Genomic DNA, 6,333 nt, shown 5'->3' with positions numbered 1-6,333 from the left:
CTAATAAATGCACCACTAACTGGAACAATGAGCTAATGCTTTTCTCTCTCTCCCTCTCTCTCTCGCTCTCTCTCTTCCTCTCTCTCTCTCTCTCAAATCAATGAGAATTTTTTAAAAAAAACACAGCATACTGAGTCTATGGGAGGGCATATTTTTAAAATTATATATATATATTTATTTATTTATTTATTTTTTTTTTGTAATTTTTCTGAAGCTGGAAACGGGGAGGCAGTCAGACAGACTCCTGCATGCGCCCGACCGGGATCCACCCAGCACGCCCACCAGAGGGCGATGCTCTGTCCATCCTGGGCGTCGCTCTGTCGCGACCAGAGCCACTCTAGCGCCTGGGGCAGAGGCCAAGGAGCCATCCCTAGCGCCCGGGCCATCTTTTGCTCCAGTGGAGCCTCGGCTGCGGGAGGGGAAGAGAGAGACAGAGAGGAAGGAGAGGGGGAAGGGTGGAGAAGCAGATGGCGCCTCTCCTGTGTGCCCTGGCGGGGAATCGAACCCGGGACTTCCACACGCCAGGCCGATGCTCTACCACTGAGCCAACTGGCCAGGGCCTAAATAATATATTTTAAAATACATCAGAAATAAGGCCTTTAGCATCAGAGCAGTGGAAAGACATTAAAGAATTGAGGGACTACAGAACCCAATCACTCTCTCTAATATAAAATTTATAACAAAATATCTATTGTTTTCCTCTGAAGATCAGGAATAGGTAAGAATGTTTTTATCACTTCAACATTACACTAGAGGTCTCAATCAGTGAAAAGAGTACTGAAGTAATTTGATATTCATTTGAAGAAAAAGAAAAAAAACCCCACAACCCCTATATCACATCACATACAAATTAATCAAGGAAGGATCATAAATCTGAACATAAGAGTTAAAACTATAACAATGACCTGGGAGAAGACAAAGACTTCTTACACAGGACATAGAAAGAAAAGAAAAAAAGCATAGAAAAAATGATGTTAATTTTAAAAATTAAAAATGTACTCTCATTAAAAGAAACCATTTTGAAAATAAACAGGCAAATTCTCCACAGGAAAAAATATTTGCAAAACACTTATCACATAAAGAATGTGTACGTGAAAAACTCCTAACACTCAGTAGACCAACAACTCAGTAAATTGAAGATGTTTGTGCTATAATACTCTCAGGAAACATGATATGGTTAGAAAAGACATTCTAACTTCTCTTATGACACCCAAAGTTAACAAGTGTTTATTCCATCAAAGCAAGAGGCTTACTCTCCAAGACTAAGATAAAATAATATGGGGGTAGGGTGGAAGATGTTCTTTCCAGACAACATATAAGCTTAATATATGGAACAAAATTAGTCCTGGGAAAATCTAACTGCAGTAAAATATTTTTTTCTATATTCTTCAGTCCTAGAATAACACACTACAAATATTGAAGACGTATACATTAATGATTCATATTTAACTCTACAATTAAAAGCACTATAAATATCAGTTCTCTTCCCTGCATATTAACCATGAGAAGTACATACCAACTTCAGCTCTTTCTTGTGATATAAATTGCAAGCTACCAGAACTTTCTCAGGAGTAGATTATTGCAAGCTTACACAAAGTTCAGGATTAAAAATGTATTAACTCTTGGGCTAGAAGAAAATTATGGGATTTCCATAAATTATACAGATAGTGATTGTGTGGAATTGGACCTTTAGGCTATGACTAAAATAATTTTGACATTTCAAACTTTCTTACACCTGTTGCAAAATGTTTGTGTTTTATCCTAATATTAAAAGCAGTGCTTGACTGACCAGGTGGTGGCACAGTGGATAGAGTGTCGACCTGGGATGCTGAGGACCCAGGTTCGAAACTATGAGGATGCCAGCTTAAGCATAGGCTCATCCAGTTTGAGCACGAGGTTTTTGGCTTGAACATGGAATCATAGACATGACCCCTTGGCTGCTGACTTGAGCTCAAAGGTCACTGACTTGAGCCCAAGGTCACTGGATTTAGCAAGGGGTCACTGGCTCAGTTGGAGGTCCCCCATCTAGGCACACACGAGAAAGCAATCAATGAACAACTAAAGTGCAACAAGTTGATGCTTCTCATCTCTCTGCCTTCCTGTCTGTCTGTCCCTCTCTTTCACTCTCTCTTTCTCTCAGTAAAATAAATAAATAAATAAATAAATAAATAAATAAATAAATAAATAAATAAAATAAATCAGTGCTGTGTCTTCCGAAGAGAGGCATAACATGTAAATACAGACAACGTCCAAAAAAATGAGACCCACACTGAGTTTTTAGAATTTCAAAGCATTTGTAGAAGTCTCTGTCTTTCCTAATTAATAAAGTGAGACCAATGATTAGTCCTATGAAAGAAGTTCTGAATTTTAAAGTAAGCCTAATTAATGACTATAGTGATTACATAAAAGATTTAAAGTATTATGTTTCCTAGCAAAAAAATAACAGTGTTAAGAAAACTAGCATCGGCCTGACCTGTGGTGGCGCAGTGGATAAAGCGTCGACCTGGAAATGCTGAGGTCGCCGGTTCAAAACCCTGGGCTTGCCTGGTCAAGGCACATATGGGAGTTAATGCTTCCAGCTCCTCCCCCCCTTCTCTCTCTCTGTCTCTCCTCTCTCTCTCTCTCTCTCTCTCTGTCTCTCCCTCTCCTCTCTAAAATGAATAAATTTAAAAAAAATTTTTAAAAAAAAGAAAACTAGCATCATTGAACTTGTGGATATTTGAAACCATTTCTATTCATACTTTTTTCCCCATTTCAGTAAAATTCTGCCTTTTTAAAAACATTCAACTTGGGTTATATAAAAAATGTTGATGAGTTCATTTCATTTTCAGTAACTTGGTCCCAAATTCAATGCAAATAAATATCTATGTGCAAGGTATAATAAAGAAAACTTTTTTACTCTCAAGCAGTTCAACTTTTGGAAAGAAAGTTAAGACATGTACAAACATGATAGGAATATACAGAAAACATGGGTAGCCCTTCAAAAACCCTGGGGGTGTGAGGGAGAGAATCATTACTTTACTGGGGGTAGGAGTAGAATCAAGAAAAAACCCATGCCTGAAAGGAGGTCAAGGTAACACGTGGTGAATAGAAACAATCTGATTACTAGCAAATAATAACAGTTGATACTTGCTGGGCATTAATAGCTGATTTAGCTGAGGCTTATGAGTAATTGCATAATTAAGGCTAACTAACATGTGTCAGATTTCAGTTAGCCTTGAATGCTATGCTTTGGAGCTGGAAGCCAGTTTCACAAGCAGTGGGGAGCAAGCAGCATAATTAAATGGTAGTACATGAGACTAGCAACAGCTGAATGAGTTATGAGACCACTATAATTATACAGGTTTGTGGAAACAAAACATTGTATTATGCTGGTAGTGAAGAAAAAAAGATAGATTGATGGGATGCAGAATCTAGATTCTAGATGGGTAAGAGCAGTGGTGGGATTCAAATCATTTAACAACCAGTTCTCTGCCCTAATGACCATTTTAAATATTAAAAAATGATATACTGAAAAGTAGTTTATTATCTCATGCATTTAATACTTAAATAAGAACAATAAAAGAGGTACACAAGCCTGACAAGTGAGGGCTCAGCAGCTTGAGCATGGGTCACCAGCTTGGGCGTGGGATCATAGACATGATCTTATAGTTGCTGGCTTGAGCCTAAAGGTTACTGGCTTGAAGCCCAAAGTCGCTGGCTTGAGCCCAAGGTCACTGGCTTGAGCAGGGGGTCACTTGCTCTGCTGTAGCCCCTCTTGTCAAGGCAAATATGAGAAAGCAAAGAACAACTAAGGTGCCGCAACAAAGAATTGATGCTTCTTATCTCTCTTCCTTCCTGCCTGTCTGTCCCTATCTGTCCCTCTGTCTCTGTCTAGGATTTCAGTGTGCATACTTCGAACTAGTTCTTGCAAAATGAAAAAGAATAGTTTTTAAACAGCAAACTGTTTTTTAATTTTTATTTATTTTAATTTTATTTATTTATTTTTATTTACACACACAAAAAAGGTACACAAAATTAGATTATAAGAAGGCGTTTTAAAATATTAATGAGAAAAATTAAATAATACCTGACAAAAACAATAAAACTATTATTCCCAAATTCTTTCTTGATTGGTGTCTTCACTTGCAATTTTTTCACCCATAGACGGAATGAACATTACTACAGGCACTTAGAATATGCTGTTGTACAGATGAACATTAAAAGAAAGTAAGAAATGGGCCCTGGCCGGTTGCTCAGTGGTAGAGCATCGGCCTGGCGTGTAGAAGTCCCAGGTTCGATTCCCGGCCAGGGCACACAGGAGAAGCGTCCATCTGCTTCTCCACCCCTCCCCACTCCTTCCTCTCTGGCTCTCTCTTCCCCTCCTGCAGCCGAGGCTCCATTGGAGCAAAGATGGCCCGGGCGCTGGGGATGGCTCCTTGGCCTCTGCCCCAGGTGCTAGAGTGGCTCTGGTCGCCCCCTGGTGGGCGTGCCAGGTGGATCCCGGTCGGGTGCATGCGGGAGTCTGTCTGATTGTCTCTCCCCATTTCCAGCTTCAGAAAAAATACCAAAAAAAAAAAAAAAAGAAAGTAAGAAATGTAAACTTGTGATTTCCACATTGGGCAGCTCCCCAGGTGCCCACCTTAGAATGAACCCTGATTACCAGTATCATTTTAACAATGGGTCACTGAACTTAACAAAAAATAAGGTATTGGTTCTGCTGAACTGGTGTGAACCAGATGAATCCCACCACTGGGTAAGAGTTAAAAATTATTCCAAAAGTAGTGGTAGTCAGAACTAAGTTCTGCTGAGGGAGAAAATATATTCAAAATTTAAAACTTTTTAACAAATTTTCATGGAAGAAGACAATTATTTTAAGTTAAAGTTGTCCATTTCTCATAAAGCTTGGTCTGATGCATTGAAATTTAGTGCTACGTACGTTTTTTTGTGGGGGTTATTTTGGGGGGGGGCACAGAAAAAGTAAAAGGTATGATTTCCCAAGGTAGAGTGGTTTAGGGCTAAGAATTGAGGACATGGTCATTCTAGTACTGACACTGACACCAGACAACAGGTTCATTTGAACTGTCTGGTTTCAAGTTTCCTTGTTTGCAAACTGAGATTTATTCTTTCTTTTTCTTTTTTTTTCTTTTTTTGTATTTTTCTGAAGCTGAAAATGGGGAGGCAGTCAGACAGACTCCTGCATGCGCCCGACTGGGATCCACCCAGCACGCCCACCAGGGGGCGATGCTCTGCCCATCCAGGGCGTCGCTCTGTTGCAACCAGAGCCACTCTAGCGCCTGGGGCAGAGGCCAAGGAGCTGTCCCCAGCGCCCGGGCCATCTTTTGCTCCAATGGAGCCTCGGCTGCGGGAGGGGAAGAGAGAGACAGAGAGGAAGGAGAGGGGGAGGGGTGGAGAAGCAGATGGGCGCCTCTCCTGTGTGCCCTGGCCGGGAATCGAACCCGGGACTTCCGCATGCCAGGCCGACGCTCTACCACTGAGCCAACCGGCCAGGGCCACAAACTGAGATTTATTAATCAGGACTTTTTCCATTAAAAGTTTGACTTCAGCTAACTTATGTTAAATAAAGAATTTATTAATATAATAGGATGGTTCCTGGACCCCAAGAGAAGCAGAAACCATTAGGACTCTCTCACTGGTTTTTGTCAGAGTTCTGTTTCTAGAGAACTTGAAACATTTTACTTCCCACTTCAGAATCAATGTAGCTGTCTATATTCTTCATAATTTAAAGTCTAAAATTCTAAGCATGCTATTTAAAGCTTGACACAGTCTGTCCTCAAACAACCTTTTCAGTCTTATTTTAATAATTGTTTGCATTTACTGAGCCACTAATAGAACTAGGATTTGTCTTAGAGGGAAACAAACCAGAATTAGAATTCCTAGGTCTGCCCCTACTATGTGTTTTGAAAAACTTCCTTTATCCCTGGAAGCCTCCATTTTCATCATTTACAAAATGGAGGTTGTAAGGCCAGTGGCCTCCGCCATGGCCATGGAGATGCAGGTTCTCATTGGATTCGGGCAGACTGTAAAGAAACTGTGGAGGCAGAAAATGGTGGGCCATTCTGTTTATTAAAGTCTCACAGCAGCAGATGAGCAAACAGGCAAGGAAGACCACTTCCTTTTTTCTCAGGGCTCCCAAGCCCCAACTCATTCTCCAGACTCTCCAGACTCTCCTGGACTCAAAGGCCACACCAGACTTAGCACTCCCCAGCCAAACATGCCAGTCTGAAATCTCAGGGGTCCCAAGCCCCTCAGCACTCCCTCTCTCTTTCTGGACTCTCCTGCAAAAACAGGCTGGGGGAAAAAAAAACCAAAAAACCTCCAGCAAACAATAGA

The 6,333-nt window shown here is 40.8% G+C and overlaps 1 non-coding gene across 1 annotated transcript; it reads right to left on the bottom strand.

Moving 5' to 3' along the window:
- Positions 1-5,417: 5,417 nt before the first annotated feature.
- Positions 5,418-5,493, bottom strand: TRNAA-GGC (transfer RNA alanine (anticodon GGC)). Its single transcript has one exon. It is a non-coding gene; the product is annotated as a tRNA-Ala (tRNA).
- Between the last annotated feature and the right edge of the window lie 840 nt (positions 5,494-6,333).

This window comes from Saccopteryx leptura, chromosome 3 (genome assembly GCF_036850995.1).
Source record: "Saccopteryx leptura isolate mSacLep1 chromosome 3, mSacLep1_pri_phased_curated, whole genome shotgun sequence".
Taxonomy (NCBI): domain Eukaryota; kingdom Metazoa; phylum Chordata; class Mammalia; order Chiroptera; family Emballonuridae; genus Saccopteryx; species Saccopteryx leptura.
This window is presented reverse-complemented; position numbering and strand designations above follow the sequence as displayed.